We start from the raw sequence: 25,148 nt of genomic DNA, 5'->3' as shown, positions 1-25,148 counted from the left end.
TTTCATACCTTAATAGAAGAGGAAGGGAAAGCACAGGAAGAAATGAAAGCAGCAAGCTCTTAAAATAGGACATAAAAAAAGCACCACACTAAGACAGCAGACACTGTGTTTCTAGTAGCCAGTTTAATTAACCTCACCCCTCAATAACTGAAGTCCTCCACTTCCAACCAAACTGCTATTTCAGTAAGTAAAGCAGTAATTTTCCTTACATTTAGACACAGCATAAAATAAATGTTGTTTTCATTACTACTTTTTAATGAAGCTGTGAGTGACATGAGCAAAACATCAGAAACAAGAATATCACCAATCTGAAAACAAGTATGTTAACAAAGCAAAGCCAAGAAACTTCATTTTACTGTGCTCTCCCCTAGTTCCCTCCAACAATTTCTTTCATTTCATTATTTCATTTTCCTATTTTTTTAAAAACATACTTCTCTCTCCTAGGATTGGGTAACCTTTAAATGGATCTCTAGCACAAGTGAAACGGGAACACGCCTGATTGACTATTCAAGAGAAAAAGTGGAACTATAATTTACAGAGCACTGTCTAATGCACAAAGTAAACAAACTGGGGAAAGAATGAAAAAAAACCCACTATTTATTTTGTGGTCACCTTCTGATAAATATAAAGGGGAAAGTTGAAATCTACCAGATGGAAGGTGACTTACAACTGGCCAAATATCACTGATGAGAAATCAAAATGTTTCAACAGTTTGGTCTGAAACATTACTGGCTTTCTACGTTTTTCTGTTTTCCAGAAGCTGAGGAAAACCCTCCCCAGGTCACATCTCACTTTGCCGAACCAGGCAGCGAGACTACAAATGGAAACCATGCAGAATGTTCTGACCGGGCCCCTTTTCCAATGACATGTGACAATTCCTGAAAAATCAAAGTATTTCATAGAAAAAAGGTCAATGTCAGAAAGTTTTCCCTCAGTCACAGTCTTCCTGTACCTAATAACCTTCCACGGAAGCAAACATGCTCAGTGTCCTCAAGCACCCACAAAGTGCTTCCAGTAACCCCATTCACAGGCCAGGATAGGCCGATCTTCCAGGTCCCAGAGGGGGTGCATTCAGAAGAAGCCACAGCCGAAAGCTCACCTCAGCCCGTGAGCATCCATGGAGAACTTGATCTTGAAACTACCGAAAATAAACTTTGGAATTATTTTCATTACATTCCCCTCAGACTAGTTTTGTTCTAAAACTGAACAACTATTTATTTTCTGTTTTGTTTTGGGGTTGTTTTTTTTGTTTGCTTGTTCGTTATTTTTGGTATTTTTTGTGTCCGTCTCCCCACCCTGAAGATTGGGTTTTCGTGTATTCTAGAAGGGTACCTCCACATAAGCATGCGTATAACTATATATACCCCCCATCTATAAAATATATATATTTTATATTTTTTACACATAGAAATATAAAAACCCTATATTTCTATTTTATAAACATTTTGGATATAAGTGTTATTTACAGTTATACATATTGTATACATACATATGGATAGACACATATTTACAGGTAAGATACAGATAAATCGATACAGATAGATATAAAATTTGTTGCATTTTTTCTTCTCTCTGCTGGAATTAAGCATTTGTAGTCCAGGAGGACAACACACTACTTGTCTAACTTAGGGTGTGGGACAAGATATCAAACCAAGAATTTTTTTTTTTTTAGACCCTTTTTTTTTCCTATGTACAACATGTGCTTCCTTGTTAAAGAATGTTTTTGAAATAGAGTGACAATAAGGATTTAAAAAATTGCATCTGCCTTTACTCTGGAGTCTTTTCTTTTTATAAAAAAAGAATTATGGACACTTGTGTCATGGAAGAGTTGGCATTTTTGATCGTGTACACACAGCACAGAGGCGAATGTCAGTCCCATAGATGCATTTACTTAAAAATATGTAAATATCAAGAATGTAAGACTTCTGTCTCACAGACTAGCCTTTACTATGCACACAGTATTAATGTGAAGCACATTTGTATGGTTAGAGATTTTACTTTCCTTAAGCCATAAGCAAAGAAATAGCATAAGAAAGGATTTTTAGACAAAGCCTTAGTGACTGCAGAGCACTCTAGTCATGTAGGAAACAGCAAGGAGGAGAGCTGAACTGTGGTCCAAAGTTTTACCAGATCTCCACCCATCTGGCCTTGTATAGGCGACTACGTGTTATAACCATTGGAAGAAGAGTTAGCAATTAACTGAAAAAATATTTCAGTTTATATATTCAAATGTTAAAAAAAGAAAAAAGGAAAAGAGAGAAAAAAAGATTGAGAGTTCTAAAATGGTTCAGCTTTATTGTCACAGCCAGTATTATCTTCCTTTTCACCACCACCTGGTCTTTTTACCCCTCCACAAAATAAAACCAGGTCTACATGGGAGCTATTAAGGCACAGCTGCAGAAAATATTCCACTGTCACTGAGCTAAACAGCCTCCCTGACTTCATTCTGCAAGTTTGCCTCTGGGTACATTGCGTGGTTGGACGTCTGCCCACCTGCTAGTCCTCCGTTAGAGGCACGTTCTCTCTTTAGAGACAATAATCTACTGTATTTCGACCCCCTTTGAACCAAAGACAGGGCATTTGTGAATATCTGTCTTTGAAAATAAGGCCTGCATAATAAACTCCTGAAAATTACATTCAAATTAGTGGCCTACCTGCAGTCCTAAGTACGCAGCTCCTTTACAGAATCACCTAGGTTGGAAGAGACCTCTGGGATCATCGAGTCCAACCTGTGACCTAACACCACTGTGTCAACTAGACCATGGCACTAAGTGCCACATCCAATCTTTTCTTAAAGACCTCCTTGTTGCTATTTTGGGGTAAATGAATCCCAGCCTTCTTGATACCCAAACATACAGCTTGCATTTTGGTTCTATCAATTAATTGGTTCATTTGCTGTCACTCTGAACTGACAATCTAAAGTTCTAAAAGTTCGTTGTATTTTTCTACTTATGCATCACAAGTTGTACTATATACACAACAGGCAAACTAGTACACACAAACTAAGCAGAGGCAAATAGCCTACTGAATTTTTAAATGGTCAGTGGAAGATTTGTTTAGCATCTGCCGAAGTGCTTTTAGACTATCCAGTTCCAGTTTTGGTTTTGTTTTCTTAATGGAAAGATAAAATCTTGCCCTTGCACTTATGAGCTTTTTAAAAATTTAGTCTGTAACTAATCCAGGTATCTGACACAGCTGCCATCCTCCCTTGCCAAACTCTTTCATCTCTTCCCTGCCTTCCCTTACAAGCACCTTCTCTTTGCCTTTTTTGCTGCTCCTGACTCCCAGGTTGCTGTTTCTAAGTGACCCTTCAGCACTAACTTGCTGTTTCTTCAAAGGGGAGCCTGGCAGAGTCAGATGCCTGCAGGCTAATGGGAAAGGGACGCAGATCTATCGATTTTTGGTATTCACGTTATTCATGTCTCAGTTCTTCTGTCACAGAAGTGCAAGGGAGGCTCTCTTTTGCTTTAAAAGAAACTAACAGTTATGTCACAACCTACAGAAATCCAAATCACTTCATCTTTGCTGGCAGGAATACAACTGTAGGGGCATGAAAGGGAAAGAAAAATCTCTTTACAAAGAAAAATTACTTTTCTGTATCATGATACTAATGCTGTTTACCTCAGGATAAAGAATGAAGCACGAGTTATGCATTACACTGTAAAACTAAATATTGCTCTTTTCCAACCACAGAAAGCCGTTTCTTGCCCCAGGAGAGTGCAGCCTCTGGACCATAAGCTGACCGCTGGCCTGAGCATGGCTATCACCCTTCCTGTAGTTGAGACAGGGTAAGCACAGCAGCATCACAGAGGACCCTCACTCTGTACCATGTCACTAATAATAGTGTCATACGCAACAGCAAAATTTAGGGATTTAACAGTCTCAAATACAACCTAAGCTCCTGTAATTTTATTTACGTAATTCTTTAATAAAATTAATGTAAAAATGCTTTCAAGGGGAAGTCAATACCTTGGGTGGTCATACAAATATTCACAAATTCAGGCAAGAATAGTTTTACTCTCTCCTACATTCTACTAAAATACCCACAGCTGATGGAACACAACCAAGATTAAAAAAAAGTCCATCTGATATTTGGTATCTAGACTAGAACTGCCCTAAACTCTCCTGTATTAATACAATTATTATAAGTCATTCAACAGCCCCATTCAATGTAGGTTTTGACATACCACAGCTCTGATTCTACAGAAAATCAAATGCAAACTACTTCTTTTCCCTGAAGACGCATTGCTCAAGAGGGGATTTTGTTCTGTAGTCTGTAGGTGCCCTAGAATTGACATGTATATGTTAATGGAACAGTATATAAAGTCACCTCAAAGGCAATTGGTTTAAAACTGTAAAGCCCTCCAGATGGGATGTAGGGTGACAAGTTAATTTAAAATTAGATTCCTAGATATAGTGCAAGCCTGATAATTGAGAGAAGTGGGAGGAGGGAGAAGGTTGCTGCTCTATATTTGAAAAGGTGAATCCCTCCTTCATTAGAGGAGGAGGAGAAGGAAATCCAGAACCGTACTGCAGTGGAGATTGAGCTGCCGATTGCAAGGATTTCCAAACAGCTGCAGGGGTTGGGGATGGATGTATTGGTGCTCATGCCTTTTCACTATGGGCAAAATCCGTCCAAATTTACGGAAGCTTAGGGGCAGTTGTTGAGGGAGTAGAGAAGGACCACTGAACACCAAACATCAAACAGGCCAGCTCATGCTCTTCTACTGTCTTCTCCCTCTCCCATAGGGGGAAAGCAGCAGAAATCCAGAGAAGCAGTGTTGCCTTAATCCCTGTCACTGCTCAGAACTGCCCAAAACCACCCGGTGAGAATGGTCCCTCCATTCTTCCCCAGAGCACAGAAGCACTGCACCAAATCTGGTGCCCAGTTCCTCGCAAGTCTCGACTCAAACTGAATTTCCCACACAGAGCCCACACAGAAACCTCAGCCCCTTCCCAATGCTGCACACCAGCAGCACCTACTACAAAAGCTGAGAGTAAACAAATGGGGTGTGTGCTGGGGAAGAACAATCACCCTGTGGAGCATTTCCCCACCACACTCAAGGAATACAAATACTTTGCCATTCCCACTTTCTGCAAGGCCAGAGGGTTTGGTGGGGAAAGTAACACAGCACTGCTGCAGACTGTATTTCTACCTATGGTAATTATTATTTGTGGAATGCCACTACAGCGTGAGACAAAACGTAACACCAAAGGGAAGCAAGAAATACTTAGCTTTAAGTTGTCAGCCAAGCATACTGCCTATAGGAGGAACAGACAGAGACGATGAGCAGAAAATACAGTCACAGTAGCTTCCTATTTTAATAACAGTTCTAATTGCTGACATTCAGTTATTCACACACAGCTACGCATTCCTGTTGTGCCAGAAGCACTGTAGGGGCTTTGAAGATGAGAGCTACCGTCCTGCACTTAGAAGTACTTTGTCTTAAACATCACTTAGGCAAATACTTGTGTATGAAGTATCTAGAAACATACACGGCAACGTGAGCATTATGCACACTAGGAAATAAGGCAAACTCTGTAGGTTAAAGTAACATGCACAAGTGTGCCCCATTCCTAGCTCCTGAGGCTCCAGCATTTTGCCTTCTAGTTTACAGGAACCCCAAGTCCATTTTCACAACTGACATGAGAGCTGCAGTTGCAGGTAAGCACATACACATGTTCACGCACAACCACCAAGGAAGTAAATATGCCAGCTGAACAGAACATCTCTAGATATGCTGGACAGAACATCTCTAGAGATGTTTCATAACTAAGAAAGCAGAGGCAGCAGTTTACTTCAATTATAAAAAAACCATACAGAAAAATAGAATTAAAACTATAGACAGAGCTCACAGAAAACAACAAGCAGCTCTGAATCAACACAGCTGAAACAAAATCTGAATAAATTTTTTTTATCTCCTTTTTTCCACTTTTACAAAAGAGTCAACCTAAAAGCACAAGGATGTAAAAATGCTCTAGTTTGGCAAAATAAAAGAAATTTACATTCCATAAAGACCTATTATTAGCTTTGTTACTGTTCCTTTTGTCTTCAATGTCTTTTCTAATAAAACCTAGACGAATGAAGGGCAATGTAATTCTTTCTAAATCTCTATTTAAACAAAAAAGGACTGTCCCTGCTTATTGTTTAGTACAGAATTAAACACAGTATCAATATTAAATAATTTCGGAAGTGGGCTGTGTTTATGTTGACCTTCCCTTCACTGACTGGGCATTTTCCATACATCAAAGAGGCAATAGCTTACAGGACACAAAGCTGATTTTATAGTGTCAGACAAATTCACTTTTCTTTCTAAACTGAATTTGTACAACAAACCAGCCTCCAAGAGGCTTTTGCCTTCTCCTGCATTATGAGGGGGTACTTTAAGTGATGCCAAATTAAGCTTTTTACCTTGAAACTACTGAAATACTATGGAAATAATCAGTCACTTACTCAAACTCCCTTTATGCTAACAATTGACTGACTACAGCCCCTTCTGTTAGCTAAGCTCGCAGTACATTTTTCTTGCACGTTAGCCAAAGATTATTTGGAATAACTTTTCAGCTTTTTCTCTTTGATTAGTAAATACCCTTCATCCCCCCAGTATATGAGAAGCCTCCATGAAAACAGCCCATCCTACTCTTTGCTGCTGCTATAGAAGAAAAGAGAGGAAACTGAGGAAAGAAGAAACAGCTGACATATTCTCCCCCTGGTGTTAGCACCTGTCAGCAAAGACAAAGGAAGGGCAAAGGGGATGGTAAAAGCATCACAATAATCCCCCGGGCCCTTATCCACACACAAAAGGACACACACACATCTGTAACGCCGTGCACTTGAGAAAGAGAGATCATCGGTCACAAGCACAGTGTGTCACAGGGCACACCTGGGGACCAAAGAAGAGACACATTTTAAAGACAATTCGTGCCTCCTGCTAAATCCCCTGATCTTCACTGCCAGTGAAATGGAAGATTCAAGTATTACAGGCTGCCCTCTACCCTCAGCACCTCTGTCTCGGTTAGACTTGCCCTAACCTTTTCACTTGGAGAGTTACCCACGCCACTGGTCTTACTTTTCCCCACATAACACTCTTAACATTGCCTCTCTAAAAAAAGTCCTCTTGTCCAACAGGGCATCGCTGTTATTCTTCTCAAATACCTTTATTTACGATTTCCACATATTTTTGCTTTCAAGTATTCAACACGGTGCCTTCTGGTTCCCCAAATTCTCCTTAACCGTTGCCTTCAAAAGCCTGCAGAAGTTGCATACGGACAAAAGAGAACTAGTACATACTATATATGGATTGTGTTTTCCTCATATTAACAGCTTTCTTCATATGATATACATAAAGAGTGTCTTTGCAGATCAGCATTTATTCCTCCCATGAATGAGGATGCTTGAGTTTCATTTTCAGCCCTTATCTGTCATAATCAAATATATATGGTTTTACCTATGAGACAGAAACTGGACTTGAGACTACTCACTCAGAGATCAAAAAGCTCTCCATTTTAGGTTTGATGTGTTCTGGTTTGAGTTCTTTTTAAGAGAAATTAATCATTAGCAGGAAAAAAAAAATTAGAACAGCAGTATTTCCCTCTACTGTTTGTACAAAATGGTACATGCCACTGTTTGCACTGTATATTAAAACTATTTGTATGTTTTAACATACAAAATAAAAGCACAAAAATAAAAATTAGGAGTCATAAGATACATGGGTTCCCCTTTTGCAACATTTAGCTGGCACTGGCAAACAAACCCTGTTTCATTGCTGCTTTTCTGGGTGCGGTACATAGCTTTTTGTCTTTAGAAACAAAATCAGAATCAAACACGTGATGCACTTTGGACTTTTGAAGAACTTCATGTTTTGCTGTTCTTTAATTTAGCTCTGAACAGTGACTAGTGTGGTCCAACATACCTACCCCATCAACTCCAACAAATGTTTACCTACATGCTGCTCTATCCTGTTATTCAGCAATTCTACAACAATGCCTTAATTCATCAAACCCCTGGGAGCTGTTTTTAACATCTCCCATAATTCTGCAGACAGAATGCAAATTCACACACTTGAAATATGCTATGGGAAAGCACTGTATTGAGAAAAGGCTGAACAGCCATTTATGTAGCAGGAATAGATTGCACATGGTCAGTAAAAACAAGAGAAGAATCCATTTTGTGATGGAAAGCCCGTTATCCATGACAATGCCAGGAACTAGCTCCAGTAGCGCTAGCCTAACGGTAACCTAGAATTAGCTTTTAATTAGTTTTAATTTCTGCAGTCAGTATGCTTAAGATAGGCACAGGTGGTGAAATCCTGGCATCCCAAACTAGAAGACCAATGTTCCCATTCATGTTAAGATCAGGATTTTCATCTGTTGCCACAGTAGCAAATAAATATGGTATTTGCTTCTTCACTCTGAATATGCTCTCAGTAACAGCAGAATAGGGAAAAAAGTGGCCACATCGTTTGCGTAGTTCAACAGTGTGTAGAAACTTTTAACCTGCTTTAGCTTTTGTATCAATACTCATTAGAGAAGCCACAGGGAAGGAAATTATCTTTGTTCTTCTGCACGTACATGGGAAGCAACAAAACCTCATTCTCCACAAGCCTCCACCTAAAGGGCCTGATAGAGCTTCCTCAATATTTAGTGTTTTCTGTTACAGGGCAGATCCAGAGTTCTGTTAAACAAAAGCTGAATATAAATATTTCTTATCACACAAACCACATGGAGAAAACAACAGCAAGACTAGCTGCAAACATACCAAATTCAGAGTAAGATCCAAAGATACATTTTGTCATATCTTCTAAGAAACTGAAATATTAATTTGGCATGTTAAAACTCATACAAACCCTTGACGCATTACTCTTCTGCCAATGACCATGTTCTACCATATTTTTTATTTTCATATTAGCTTGCTGATCAATAAATAAAACTTTGCCACTTTTTGAAATTGTTCAGCACAATCTTATTGAGAACGTCAGCCCTTGCCTGCCTAAAAAATTAACTAATTGTTCAGCCAAGAAGAATCATCACTGATTGACACATCATTGCACCAGAACACTCTTACAATGCTCTGTTTTCCTAGCTTTCTTTTAAGATTAATGCAACTGGGATGCAAACGGGAAAGCTGAGAGCAAGAATACTTCAAAACAGGATGGTTCCTGCAACGAGAAATTCCAGGAATGCAAAAGTACATCATGGTACCAGCAGAGATCCTAACTTCACTGTTCTAACCACTCTGCTGACAGATGGAGGGGCACATTTCTTTGAAGAGTTCTTAAGCAGTGCAAAAATGGCATAAGAAGGTGATACAAGCAATCCAAAACCAGCCACTGAAAAAAACTGAGCTATTCCTGCATCGCAGGTCAATGCTGTCTCCACTGGACCCGTCAGTTGATAGATTTACAGGGGACTACAAGATGACAGCAAAAGCACAACAGCACAAGAGATGAACATGCTTATAGGGACACATATATATGAGATACTTAACACCAAAATAAAGTATTACTTGTAAAGCAACAACCAAAACACTGATGCTATCAAAAGCTGTGCAGGCTACACAATCTGCCACAGGAGCTGCAATACTTTGTGAAAAGACTCCATCATATCAACAGTTTTGCCAACCAAATTAAATAAATTGAAGTGAAACATGAGAGAGAAGAGTAAAAAGAAAACCCACAAAACAAAAAGCCACCACCCCAACAAAACTACAACAACAAAAATCTATATGGCTTCTCTCTTAAAGCCCATTAATGCAACTAGAAAAACTGATCCCACTGACTTTAGCAGGCTATATAGCAAACTCATGAATAAGAAATCTTCTTCATATTTCACATCAAGGGAGATTCAATCAATACAAAATGTTATAGTGCCTGTGAAGCATCCTGGCTGGAAAGCTGTCCAGGGATTAGAACAATTAAAGACTATTCAGGCTCTGCCCCTTAAATCTGATTCTACTCCAATAAAACCATTGGATTTTTTCTTTCAGCTGTGAGAAGGATTTGGCCTTCAATTACAAGAGTCTGATAGCTAAATTTAGAGAACGAGCAATACCCTGAAAATAGAGAACCTCAGAGAGAAAAGAGAGCTCATGAAAAAATAAACCTTATGGGATTATCAATTAAGATATTTTAGCTTCCAAACTTAAAATAAATGGAAAATATGCCATATGAATCTCGGCAGATATTAAATCATTTTATTGTTATTATATTGAGACCCATAATTGCACCTGGAAGGAAGGAAAAACTGGATCACTTTGTCCCCATTGGTCTAAAAGCACAAGTACCATCAAGAGACATACCTGACTCACTGGCAGAGTGAGCAGCAATGAGACCTGCATTAGCAAGCTTCACATGAAAAAAAATAATTAGGACAGTCAGAAAAATTTCAGAGGATTTAATTGTTCACATAGCTATGAAATAAAATCCACTCAGTTTTGAAAGTTTAATGAAACAATACTAAAGTAAGGAGTGCCGCACCTAGCCAATTGTAAATACTGCTATGGATTTCACTACATATGCTAAATAAAGTTAGGGTCCAAAAGTAGGTTTATCTTCCATTGTGTGCCTGATATTTAAAACTTAGGCTTTGTTTTGGAAAATTTATTTTGGACTGTACAACAGTCTCTAGGTAGGCTACAGAAAACACAATCCTTTATTGAATCACGTGTGTATGCATTTTACCAGATAAGTTTCACAAACTTGCCTTTACCCCTTCCGCACAGGATTATATGTATTTGCATAGAAATAATCTTCTAGGTAAAACCAGGACTGACTTGACTGGAGTTAATAACGTCCCCTCAGAGATGTGAGGTGTTTATGCTGAAGAAGAGTAATTTGCCTATGGAGAGAACTTCAGTATAAACAGCAAGCAGAGACTAAGGGTCTCTGCACTTAGTAGTAAGCATGTACCACAACTGACAAAGAAAAACTAAAGAAACACCAACACAGAAAAATATTTACAGGAGGACATAATCAAGATTCAAGTATAAGCCTACCAACAGCTTGCTCCCATTCTGCTCTTTATTTACACTGTGGTCAATTGCACCAGAATACAGTTAACACAGAAATGTTTGCACGAGAAAGGCCTTGCTAGTACTGCTCTTGGAAAATATGTTATAAAGGAATGTTCTTGTAACAGACATTTTATGCAGGTAGTCTTGCTATAACCCTAATGGCTGCATGAAGCAAAACAATATCTGCAGTAAAGCAGAAACCAGCAGCTTTCCTAATGCAGCTCATAAAATCAGCATATGCAAATTTCTAACCCCCTCTATTTCAATTTCCATCCATGTCAATATTCCTCATTTACAGCTCATCTAAAAAGCCTAATAAACCACCTGCATCTCTGTTGAAGTAAAGCTTAAGAAAACACTTCATGGGAAAAAAAGGAGAATATTTTATACTAAAACACGTAAAATTAAAAGCGTTTCTGCACTTAAAAAAAAATGAGATTAGTAAATCTGAGCTATTTATTTCATTGCCTTTTCTATCTTTTCAAAGTATGTTACAAAACACACATACCTGATACAGCCAGACCTTTAAGTGGAACCGACACGGTGCAGCAAACATTTTGTTTACCAGAGACACTTATAATTGAATTTGGAGACATTTGCAAATGTTACCTTTCAGACTGCCCTCTTAATGGGTTCTTTAACAACTCAGTAGACGCACAGTAACTGTGAGTACATTAGGATAATCAGTCTCAGGAGTAAATTATACCATCTAGTCTTTTACTGATGTTTTAACTTCAAAAATTACAAAAAGAGCCATTTCAAGTAACACAGACCTTCTAGTTCAAAGGAAATCTGTCTGGTGGACATGTTACGTAAGTGAGAAACTCCAGTATCTAGTAATTTCTATGTAATTACATCCGGAAGATGTGTTCTGATGTTTGGAAAAGTTCTGGGTGGTTTAGTTACTCAGATCTTTGGAGTGAAGTGCATACGTGCAATATCCCTCAAAGGAAACAAGGGAAATTTTACTTGACAGGTAAAAAGCAAAATTAAAATTTAGTTTGCTTTAAAATTCTAGTTTTTGAGGGTTTTTAAATAACTTTTAACATTTTTGAACAGGTTATTATTTTAAATTACCTCAGCACATTCCGTTTAGCAAAAGGATCAAAGTCTATTAGACTATATTGTCAATTCCAAATAAAACATATAGACGTTTCCAAACGTCAAAACGAACATGGTGTCTTTTGCATCCCTGGCCTCCTTAGAAGAAGCTACTTCACAGTGAAGTAAGTGGAACAAAATGCTTTTAAAAAGAATTCTGAAAAAAAAACGAAACAAAACCAACACAAAAAACCTCCACCAAAACAAAACAAAAACATCCAACATTCCAAGATCCTCAAGGTACTAAAAGAATTCAGGTACAAACTTCAAAAGCTGGAGCGAAGGAAGATTTCTTTTTTCACCTTTCTGTAAAGTGTCAAAATGTAATATTAATTCTTCGTGTTCTAAGGAAATCTAAAGAGGACTACCAAGCTATTAAACCTTCCAGTGGATCATTTGTGGTATGAGTTATTAGCATAATTGGGGGCACGCTTTATTCTGACCTTTGCAAAACTTTCATTTCCCAAATGTGATAGATACAAAGTGCTTTTATAATACCAATAATGATTATTTCCTATGGGAAACTGCCAATTATAAGTTGGTGAAAAAGGCTATACCAGATGTACATTGAGAAATGAACACATCTACCAACAGTCAGACTAATTAAAGCCATTCTTCAAATATTAATAAAGTTTTTCACTTCCATGAAATTATAACCTGTACATTTTAGTTCAATTGCATCCTTGTCACGTCATTCATTCGACAATAATAAATGTTTGATTAGTGTTTAAATACAGCACTTACACTGAACATTCACCTTCCCCTGGCAGTAAACCAATCCATGTGGGAAGCTGTTTTAACATTTAACCACTTGACTCAAGTTCATATTGTTTATATCCAGTCACATCAAGTGCCAGCAAAAATACTCAGTTACAGAAACAAACTCCTTGTGTTCTGGACACAGTTTTTTAAGGGGAGGGGGGGGCAGAGAGCACAGCAGAGATCACATAAAAGGATAAGCAATAATAATAATAATAATTTTGGTTTTATAATATTGACTCCAGTACATTCTGCCGAGGTCACAAGTACAACAGGTAGCAGAATCAACAGCATCATTTCTTGCTCTTCTGTCACCGGCTGTCTCGTATAACCTGCTGCCAAAGTTCAGTAGGTGGTGCGCACCACCAAGAAAAGAAGGGACAGAGAGGGTACAGCCAGCCAGAATTCCGGAACATGCTAACTTGACAGAGGACAAGACAACCACCTTCCCACCAACACACCCTCAACTCCCCAGTGTGCCCAGCTCTACATGTGTGCATTAGACCTGCCAAAGTAGGAGTGCATTTTAGTGACACCAGCCTCAGGCATCGAGTTTGCAAAGCATCTTTTACAGCAGTGAAACCATACCACACAAACACAGGGACGTGTTCCAGAAAATGCAGTCCTAGGAGATCTGGCAAATTCAGTCTCTTCACAGGTAGCCCTGGCTTTTTGAAGCCCATTTTTTGGATCCCATTGGATGAACAGGTAGAGTTGGTAGGCTGCAGAATCATACTAGAGAGTAGAAGAGTAAAGTAAACTCCACTAAGAAATACTCAGGACACAACCATGTGTTCCCACATCACAGAACCAGCTCCAGCTCTTACTGATTAGCCGTTCTGTACAGTGTCACTTTAGCTATATTACCCCATATTTAAAAGGCATTTCCTGTAATGTCTTTGCTTTGGTCATCATAATTTTTGAAGTAAGTTCTTAGGGTCTGATTCCCATTTATGCTCTTGCCAATTTGCAAACGTTCACAAGATGAAATGGATATTAAAGTGAATGTAAAAATATGTTACTACGCTTTCATAGCATCTGTAGATTAACACAGAAAAGCAGAGTATTAATAATGACAAATTTGATCCCAAATTTTATGTGACAATAGAAAATACTATAGTAATATAGAAATTATATGTGATCTTTGCTTCCCCCCTCTAGTCCATTATAGCCGCCCATCTAAGACACTTCTCTCCTCTGTGTCCAGTAGGCACAGGAGGAATGTGGCTGAGCTTCAGCTTGGTGTGAAGCACGGTTGGCTCCAGGCAATGAAGCTGGTGGCTTGTTCTGAGCAGAGTCAGTCTCTCTTCACACTTGAACATGTGGCAGATTTTTATATAGATAACCTGCCCCCCTCTTAAAAAATGGTGTGCAGAACACAAGGAGTTTGTTTCTGTATCTGAGTATTTTTGCTGGTGCTTGATGTGGCTTGATATAAACTTCATATAAAGAAACAGAAAAAAGCCTACTAGTTTTCAGGCAGACAGATCCAGGTAACTTGTAGGCAGGCTTGTATGCCCAAATGTTTTTCTATTTTTCCCCCCACAAGATACAACTATATTATTCAGTCTGATAAAACACCCTATGTCTAATTAAAGATTTCACCTTGCTTAGTTCCAACAGAACCACAGCCAAATACCACGTCAATGCTTGATACGAATCCTTCAGAGTTATGGCAAGCTGAACTGCTTTTTAAAAGGAAGGATGAGCACCAGCTTCAAATTCAGCAAACTCAAGTTCTGATTCATCTGAACCTCCCTTATTATAACTCAGGTATTACAGAATATTTGATCTGCCTTTCAGAGAGGGAGTTAAATTGCTAGTGGACTACACATAAGGCTCAACATGTGTAAAAACACACCTTACAAGGTAAAATTTAAAAACTCATTTACTTAGTTTGCAAAGAGAAAGGTTCAGAAATAACCTGAACAGAGTAACCAAGTATTAACGTGAGGCAAACATGCCTCACCATCCTGCTGGAAAGGACCTACTGAATTCAGAGCCAGCTGCTCAGCCTAGGTGAATTCAAATCAAATACAAGCCACAAATATTTTAATAGCTAGGTTAACTGGCTTTTCTCCTCTCATAAACTCTCTAAGGAAGGAAAGACGAGGTTGCTTTCTAAAGGCTAAAATATGGCTCAGCAAGAAGAAAATGACTGAATGATTTTTTGTCAGACTGAGCAACCTGCTTGCTCACAAACACGAGCTGGATATACACATATGACCACCAAGACCTGATTTAATGAGGTAAGTGAAGCACTGCTTCCTTTGTATGAGAAGAGTGATCATCAGGCCATTTATAAAAACACTCACTGCAAAACAAGTATAAATGGCTAAAGTCTTCCAAATGCCCAAATGCCTGAGAAAAGGACTCTGCAGATCTCGAAAAAGCCGTCTATATATCAGCACAAGAATTACTTGTAACTTCTCCAGCAGCTCCAAAGATGTGCTCCCAACTGCTAACCCAGACTGCAATAGATCTCATAACGATCTTGTTTACAATACAGATTTTCAGTCTGGTACAGATCAAACAGCAAGAAGTGCAGCTATGAAATCTAAGCAGATTTACTCACTACTTTGCCTTGTAATGTTTTACAAGTCTTATTAATTTTGAAAAGAAGACAACAACAGTTGAAAATATAAACAACTGAAAAGTGGAATGTGTCGTTAAGCAATAAACAACATTCTGTATTTCTCTGTCTTACCCTTTGTTTTACAGAAAATAACTAGACAGCAGTCTCATCACTCCACATACTGTAACTTTCAAAACTTGGCAAAGCAACTTACACATTGTGTTTCAGTTCCAATAACTCAATACGTGCTTCAAAGATCTGGCAGCAGTTCTTTTGGGAGTTATTTCCTACTTTTCTGGCTTATGCAACCTGTCGAGTTTGGAAAATTTACACTTAGTGGATTAAGAGGATGTACATAGAGAAAGAGGAAATCATAACCACCACAATAATTATAAATGAAGTTTTGAATGCAAATTTGATTTGCCACAGATATTTCCATTGCCTGCAAGAAATCATTCTGATGCAGAACAGCACATGCCATCTTCTCAGACCCGGTTCTCACAGGTACTGCGATCAAAAAGGATTTGTTTAGGTAAACAGCTGCCAGGAGGGCAGACTCCATAGCTATCTCACACACGCACACTCCCTGTTCTCTAATGCAATACTCATTTTAAGGGCAACAACATTACAACAGATAAGGTATGAACACTGGAACACAAGCAGGTTCTGGGAAAGCCACAGGATGATGCAGAGTTTTGCCTTTGATTAGAATCTGTTTACTTAAACACTCAACCAAGGCTTGCTGCTCTAAACCAGCCCACAAATATAATCAGAGACATCCCTCTGAAATTTTCCATAGTTTTGGGGTTTAGAGAAGTTGAAAATACTGGAAGGAAAGAAAAAAAATCCTTTCCAAATACAATGCATTTTCTGGCAGTAATTTAGAAATTTTCTTTTTGGCTTCACCAGCAAACAGTAAGAGCTGAAGATGAATGCATTATTCATGTGGTGTCAGAAGACACATCAGTTTGAAAGAAAATATCTACCGGGCAAATAATCTTGGTATATCAACAGTAGGGCTTGGCAGATAGTTTCAATGGGAGGAGAGAGTCAGAAACGAATAAAACATTTTGTCCAAACTCAGCTGTGCACATGACCTCTTGCTTTCTTCCACCACATATGCATTTCCTATATCTGACAGTTTTATTATTACATTTCCCACTTTTTCTATCTTGCTTCATTTATTTGGCAGCTCTCCCCATACCTTCCAGATTGTTCTGCTTATTCTTTCACTCTCCATTTCCCTCTTTTTCATATGCTTGGTCTCTGTTAAAGTCAGTGGTAAAAATCCCACTGACCTTTCTGCAAAGGAATCCCTTGGGAACATGGGAATGTCACTCACCATCTCTGCCTCTGCCACCACTAGAAATGGAACAGTTTCCTCCACTCCTTTCCACTCTACCCTCTCCATTTCCAGACACATACTCCTGGTGGTTAGTTAGAGCAGACTCTTGTGCTCTGGTTTCCTCCTGGAGCCAATTTAATTCACTACAAAGAAAGAAAGTGACCCAAGAAAAAAAAAAGGCGGGGGGGTGGAGAGTGGGGAAACCACAAAACTCCATATGTCTTAGTGACCTGAGCCTGCACAGAACAAAATGGTTTGCAAAAACTCCACCTTCTTCAAGTTTTATTGAGACCTAATAATATGAGCTGTCATGTCGTGCCTCACCTTTTCTGACCAGTTCTTCCCACATTGTCCACCTTTGCATACAAGATCAGGTCTTTGCACGTTTTAAAAGAACAAAGTTCTAACTTTGGGCACTGACGAAATACAAATTTTGAATAAAATGAAAAACAACACCATAGCTTAGTTCCTTATGTAACATTCCCATACCTTTTTAAAAAACAGCAAATAGTCTTTCCTTATGGGGAGTGGCAGATAAATCTTAAGGGATTAAAGGATTAAGTTTTACAAGGCAGTCAGTCACTTAAAGAAATACCCAGACAAAAGAAAACATTTCTCAGCCCAAAACAACTCATATCATAAACAACCAAAATATTCAGGAGTCAAGATTTGTTTCCTCCCTTTTTCTGCATTAGAATGTCTGAAGATTCAGGCATGGTTTAATACAGACCTATCATGGAAACGACAGAGTATATTCAGCTCTCATCTCAGAGAGACATGAACAATTGGAGGCAGTAGTCTGGTAAACTTCAAGAGTCCTCTCCATAAGTCCACCAGTCACTCATTCATTACCCCACTAACTTCTGCTCTGCCAGCACAAATGAAAACAGATTCAGCTGAAAAAGAACCTTTTAGAATATTATTTAGCAGGTCTACTTTTCAGCCAGATCAGTTACCTGATTCACTAGTTACTTACACAGGCTTTTGGTGTGAACAAGCATCCAGGGACAAGAAATTAGAGGCTGGGAGCGAGACTGGGGACTACGTTCTTTATCAGAAGTGTCAGTTTAAATGTATGTGAAACTACAGGGAACCTGACAACTGAGACAATAAAACTACTGCCATAAATTATCTGTATGCTTTTGTTATCGCTTGCTTTTAGCTCCCAGAGCTCTCTCCCTTCTCTCTGAACCATCAACCTTTCTCAGTCTGAGACAGTATATACTTTCAGCTCCTTCTGTGCTCACCTTTCTCACCAAAAAGGTCTACCCATCACTGGATTTTGTTGTAATTAAACAGAACAGTCTTTCAAAGGAAAGTATGAAGACTACATGATCACAAACAGCAGGGAATGTTTGGAAGACAATGCTTCATCTGGATGCAGTAAGCTTCATGGATTTTTCTTTTGCCTCTCTATTTTTGTTTTATACTGTTGACTCCAAGTTTTAATGACAGAAGATATTTTAAGCATTCCTGACCTAGAAATGTGCTAAGAATAAGAGAACTTTTATAAAGAAAACATTGTCCATCTGAAGGGAAACTCAGTGTATACTCCACCTAAGTAAGCTATGCATGTTCCTTACGAACAGCAGATAACTTTTCAGACCTAAAAGAACTCAGTTTCCAGAAGCCAGAGATAACATGTGTAAAGAATCAGATAGGCTGTAGGATTCAACAGACCTGATCAAGAGAACATTAGCAGCATTCATGGTCAAAATAGATGCTACAGAGCAAAATGCAGCTCAGGTGGAAAAATACATAAAATATCTTAATTACTGTGCTTATCAGGGACAGTAAGAAGATATCCAGTGGAGACACAGTCTAAAGCTAGGATTAAAAACCTCTTCAGTTTCAGAATAGCAAACTCAGCAAATTGCACTGGTCTCTAACAAGAAGGCAACTCTCTTCTTTATTCTCCCCTTCAAAGAGTCACTTCCATTTTGGGAGCAGTTACCATGCCCCACATAATGGCCAGGAAGCAAATACTTTAGGACTAAAATCCATGCTCAATTATGATATACTGAGCAGGTGTGACAATGGAGTTAGTGTAGATCCACACTGGAGTAAGGAAAACAAGCACAAAATATTTCTGTGATTGTAGCAGAAAGGTTACATAGAGAGAAATTCATCAGGGTTTGGTCTTTTCAAGTAAGCAGTGATACATTAGAAATTACAGTAGATAATTCTTACAAGTATGCTGGTGTGAGCAGCACCACATTAATAGCGTTTGTGTTTGCACTTGCAATAGTTTCACAGCTACAAGATGATGTCTGTGGCTATATGGCACTGTTTTGGAGGCCCCAGAAATATGAACAAGTTAGTCAAGTAGTCCCTCAACTGTTAAAGCAAAACCAGTAGTTGCTTCAGCTATAAAGATCACAGCAGACACGTTCTGTTAAGATTCAATACTCTTAAGAACCTAGGTTTTAGAAAAGCCAGTAGCAAGTCTTCTATTTTGTAACCACAAAGGGAAGGGAAAACTTCAGCAACAGTATGATTAAGTGCTAATGATCTTCTTGAATACAAGACAAAGTTGCATCATTTCACTCCTACCCTCTACCAACCTTGAGGTTCAGCTGCTCTGCCTTTTGCCCCCACCCTGCCAGGGTCCATCAGGGCACACAGACCCCTCGATGAACAGGCTTCGTTCTGGAATATACAGCAGGGTGGACAAACACTATTTACGTGCCCTGGAAGGTTGCAGTTCAGAGTATCTCTCCAAGTCTGTTTCATTACTTGTGCCACAAAAACTGCTACCCTGAAGGAATCTACCAGTACCCTGACATTATCCTTAATGTAACCACAAAAGTAAGATAAATACAAAAAGTTTTTGTTAATATGAAAACTAAATACAGACTGCACAGCTGCAGAACACTCAGAAACACATAAAGAGAAACAAAAGAAAGTCATACATACAGATAAACATACCTAACACACTAGCTCCTAATATTCCTGCCCTCCCTTTGTGATTCCAGCCAGTAGTCCATTAGATGCTCATAAACTCCGGGCTGAGGATCCAGTTATTCAGTAACACCTTTAAACCACATTAATGGACAGTATTTTGGTAGTGGGAATCCTTACGTTCTTTTACAGTTCAACGTATCTTTGGGGATTGCTCTGATTTGCATTTCTCTGTTCATGTTCATTCAGTCAGGAAGGCATTTCAACTTTTTCAAAGCAGGGGGGAGTCAAGACAGCAGTTTGAGAAAAATATTGGTGTTCCTTCACCATAATCTGATTTAACTATTGCCTGCCTACAGGATAAACAGAGTCAACCAGTGACGGCTCCAGTGTGCTCCTCAATGCTAGACAGAATCATTAGCAGACTCTTTTCCACAAGGCTGAGTTGTACCCAAATCAGACTGAGGCCTTTACTCATATTTTCCATGTAAATATACTTTTTTTTAATGACAAAGTACATAATTACATGAATAAGATTAATATAGGCAGCACATAACTGGTTCTTATTGAACACAAGATACAGTGATAACTAAGAATCCCTTTGGGGTTGATACTCAGGCTGGGGTGAATACTGCTGTTAGCTCCCCATCTGAGAGATACAGTGGCACATGAGGTAATTTAATCAAAAATACACATGCCAAATAATCTGACTCTGTCCTTTAACCTACAAAAGAAAAACCCCTGCAATTCTAACCTGTGAAAATACCACAGGGATCTTATTTCACCTCCATAAAAATCAACTAAAAAGTGGTGATGAATAAAATCAATGAGGTAACTGATGATCAGTACTTTGTTTTAATTATTATTCCAGCCAGGAATGCCCAGTGAACATTATGCCCAGCTTCACATTATAGACTTTGACAGGGATTCAGCACTCCTTCCTTCCAACTGTGTTCGAAACCATAGTTTATTAAAAAAAAATTTATTTGGCTAATTCTCTCTTCAGCTCAGTCTCTTTCCGAGTAGGAAAGGAGTCAAAGTTCCTGTAGCTCCTGCTGGCACTAAAGGGAGCATGATTATAGGTAATGATGTGTTACAATAAAGGCAACATCCCCCATTTGCACAACCCTGTCCTCCCACCACTATGTGAACAGAATAAACCTGTAAGGACACACTGGCTGACCTCATCTCCTGAAGAAATACTGTCTAGAATCACACTGTAATGAAACAGACAAAAATGCACGATGGTCTCACTTAATCTTTAATAATAAAGATGTTTTAGCATGCTTGCTACCCAAAAAACCTCTCCCAGGCATCCTCAATGTAACTAGCATTAACTACAGTACACCGCTCACAGACCCGAAAACTGACTGTACAAATTGTGACTGCCTGGGGCTATTTTTGTTTTGTTTTTGTTATTGAGCCAAATTCTCCTCGTATTTATTTGATGTAAATTCAGAAGTTCTGGAATTTGCTTTTCCTTTGTTCCAGAAGTTTTTGAAGTCTTTGACTTTCAAGATGGTGTGTAAAACCTATGGCATATCCTTATACATGCTATGTTTAAATGGTTACAAATGGGTCCAAGGGGAAAATGAAACGCAACATTCCTAACTTCCTTCACCTAACTCCATACATTGTGGCTTCTCCCTCTGTTAAGGAGAGTTTTATTTTAAAAGCATGCAAGATGCTCAAATGCAATAGCTACTCAAGGCAAAATGAGCCAATTACCCAGCAGTTCTGTCTCCGCTGTGATTTCATTCTAAATCTCTAGTAAGAATTCTGCTGCTTATACCTGGATAAGAACTTAGCACTATCTGTATTTTCAGACTTTTGCTCTAAGAAGATATTTACAGCAGCTTCTACTTTCCAAGAAAGCTATTTCTGGCCAATGTAGGTTTAATTTTTTTTTTTTTAATTATTTTAGCAAACTGTACTTGTGCCCACGGAAGAATTATTTTTATCAGTTACAAATAAACAAACCAATTGTGATAGAACACCAGGTCACAGTGCACCAAATTCCCAAATCCTTGTGGTGTACAGCATAGGGATAAACCAAGGATCAAGAAGAGAAAAACAAGGAGAACAGAAGTGCATTTTAATGACTAATGACAAGGTTATACGTACGTAAAGCACTGCCTACAACCATTGTACCATTACTTCTAATCCTAGAATACTAAAAGGCCAATGCAACCATACCCTTTGGTGTCGAGGACCTTCTGCACTGAAATTTTCCTGCAAAAGATCCCTCTACAGCAGATCTATCTGCAATCTGAATCCTTATCTGAGAGATCATCTCAGATTACATCAGAGAATTCTGATGTGAATTTAGATACATTTTTATGTGAACAACAACAAAAAGTAAATACACCACCTCGTCATGGTCGCTTCCAAAAGTTTCAGTAGAAAGTACAGTGTGTGAAGTTCTACACTCTACTTTGCATGTACAGTGCTCTGCTCCTATGCAGTAAGGATGGGCATCAAAGAGCTCAGTTAAGCTAAACTGAATGGCTTGACCAAGAGGGCAAGGTTGAGGCCTCACTCAGGATTAGTGAGAAAGTAGCATTTGCCTCAACAACGCTTCTGAGCCTGGTCAAGGCCTGGATGCTAAAGCAAGTGGAATTTTGTGCCAATTCAGTGCTTCTGGAGGAAAAGTAGCTTTCAGACAGCAGAGGCCAATAGGGTAAGAATCCTTGATGCCAGTGGGATATATAAAACTACACTCAGACTAGAAGTATGTATGAAGTGAACGTAAGTTGGTGTGCAAGTGACCCAACCCTGAGTATTAAAAAAATAAAATTGTTTTCCGCAAATTTGAGGTGAGAAGAATCTGCTGGAATCACATAGAGACCAGAGCAACTAAATTGCCTTTGAAGCTCTTTTAAGAAGGGCTCCACATTATCGCTGTAGTTTAGTCAGGCCTGAGAAGGGGGAACAAAAGATCAGTTTATTACTCACCCATACTTCCCAGAATGTTAGGCTACTACAAAAAGATGAGGCCACTGAGGATCCAGAATATCCCCATCTGTCTGTGCCACTGATCATCCTTACACACTCATTTCTTTCTTAGTGTCAGAGTATCTGGTTTTTAGGAGAGCACAGTACACTCTGAATTTGCAGAGTTATGACCTTAATTCTTCTAACTTCTCTCCTCTTGTGAACTCCAACCATTGTTTTTTCAGAATACATTTCTCATTCTACTAATACGGACAGTGCTGCATTGAAACATTAAACCATATTTTAAACCTGAAGTAAATACTCTAGTTAAAAAAAAAACCAAAATAAAGTGTTAAAAGACCAGAAAAACACATACCTTTTGAAAGTCAGAAATTACTCTGTAGGAATTTCCATTGTAGAGAATGTCTTCCTTTCCTTATAGGGAAAAAAAAAAAAAAGAAAAGCCTTAATTGTGCGTATTAATATTTAATTACCTAATAAAAAAAGTGAATTACTTCAAGGCCTTCTTTTTCCCCCAGAAGCAATTTCTCCTTATCAATTACAATATGTACACTGTAGCAAGCATAAACACTGCACAGTCTGCAAGTTTTTGTTTAAAGTTCATTTTATTTTGAAATTCCCTTCTTTGTTATCTAAGCAAAAGCATCATAGCTGCAGGTGAAACTAACACATGGTATCCTTCCAAGCATTTAAAACTAGGAAGTAACCCTACACAATGGAGACCAAGAATGGAGCAGTGTGTCAGGAGCAGATAAAAAAAAAAACCTTATTATATTCTGAGGTATTTCATCAGGTCTCTTTCTCAGCTCAGCTTTGGGCAAAAAGTAAATGATGCCATCATTTTTAGGGATAAAACATACTTCCCCCGTTGCTTTTGCCAACTCTTTAGAAGGATGAAAGCATCAACTAATTCACTGATGTCCACTTCTGTCTTTCCTCCGTCTACTTGTGTGGGGAAGGGAATCCTTTTACCCACTCGTGCTGCCCAGAAGCCCACCATTCCCTCAGCTCCAGAAATCAGTGCAGCAATAGGGTCACAGCAGAGTCCTAATAGCATTCAAATATTTTAATCTTCTGCAATATACTCTGTGCATCATAACGCTGAGTGCTTCAAGGAAAATCTGACCTCTTCCCAAGCTTCCTCTGAGGAAGCACTTGTACAGATCCTGGGGCTGTCATACCTGTATCAATAATACCAACTACTTGGCTGTTGTTATTTATTTCCCCCCCTTTTTTTTTTTTAAATGCACAAAACCAGTGAATTTCTGTATCTAACTCATTTATATGACAGCTTAAAATGGACATGAGCACAACACCCACTCAACAAGCAAAGCAGCACATTCACAGAAACCGAAATGAAAAGGACAAGAGAGTGTTCAAAAATGAAGTCAAATCCAAATTTAGATTAGAAATTGATGCATTATACGAGAAGCTGTTTTAAAAGAAAAAAATAACAAGTGTGTTCAGCATTGAAAATAATACAAAATTAACTGTAGCTCTTTCAAATGAATCTCTATCAAGAGTTCCTACACATTAGGACAGAAGCTGTGTTTTCCTCTCTTTCATTAAGCCTCACATTTTTTTTCCCTTTAAAATAAAATAAATTGAAGCCTAAAATTGAGATCATCCACTAGGCACATACTGAGGATTAAATATGACCTGATACCTTTTAAGTTTTATGAGGTACAGAAGAAGAGAAAGGGGAAAAAACAAAAAGAAAAAGCCTCAGCAAGATTAGAAACAGAGAGGTTCTAGAAAACAAGTGTCTCAGTGAAGAGAGGCCAGAGCATGTTGCAGGTCTAGTGTTTGCCTTGAAAACTCATGGTGCATAAAACAACCCAAATAGTATACTAGAGGGACTGAGAACCATGGCAATCACAATCACAGCAATGATAGCAGCTAGAGAAAATAGTTTCCTGTTCTGTTGAATTCTCCCAAAGTTGCCAAAAACTTCCACTAAAACAGAAGTTTTTCCAAAGCATAAATAGCAGCTCTGAGAGGATGATGGTACTTTGTTCTCATTAAATATTGACAGTACGCTCTTCTAGTAAGACTACACAATGCTGCTGTTTGATGTTTATTTTGTTGTTTTGTTTTTTTTTCTTTAATGCCTCCAACTCTCTCATTTTGCTAGTGCACTTTCAGGCTGGCCTCAGTATCTCATAATTACATGACAAGACATCACAGAGTCTCCACGTCCACACAGCTGCACACAGAAGTGTCCTTACACTTACTTCTAAGGGTCAACTAAAGCCACCTAAATGCTAAAATAAACCCGCTATTCAAAATATGTTTCTGTTGGAAAAACAAAGACATTACAAAAATATTTTCAAGCCTACAAGCTGCTCTATTAGTCTCCAATAAGAGATAAACCTCAGATATTTTCGTTCTCTTGCAGATTATGGTCAAATTTCAACACGGTTACATCAGCGTAAAATGCAGCACAGCTCCACTGAAATCAGTAGCATCACACCACACCTAATGCACATAACAGAAACAGA

General features: G+C 38.6%; 1 protein-coding gene across 4 annotated transcripts in view; it reads right to left on the bottom strand.

Moving 5' to 3' along the window:
* Positions 1-25,148, bottom strand: part of PLCB4 (phospholipase C beta 4) — a 207,040-nt gene that overhangs the window by 163,278 nt on the left and 18,614 nt on the right. For all 4 annotated transcript variants that reach the window (XM_068417017.1, XM_068417165.1, XM_068417242.1 and 1 more), the window contains exon 2: positions 23,003-23,061. The gene's annotated coding sequence lies outside the window, so the exon portion shown is untranslated. The remainder of the gene's footprint in view (positions 1-23,002; positions 23,062-25,148) is intronic.

The sequence above is a fragment of the Nyctibius grandis genome, chromosome 1, assembly GCF_013368605.1.
Source record: "Nyctibius grandis isolate bNycGra1 chromosome 1, bNycGra1.pri, whole genome shotgun sequence".
Lineage (NCBI taxonomy): Eukaryota > Metazoa > Chordata > Aves > Nyctibiiformes > Nyctibiidae > Nyctibius > Nyctibius grandis.
This window is presented reverse-complemented; position numbering and strand designations above follow the sequence as displayed.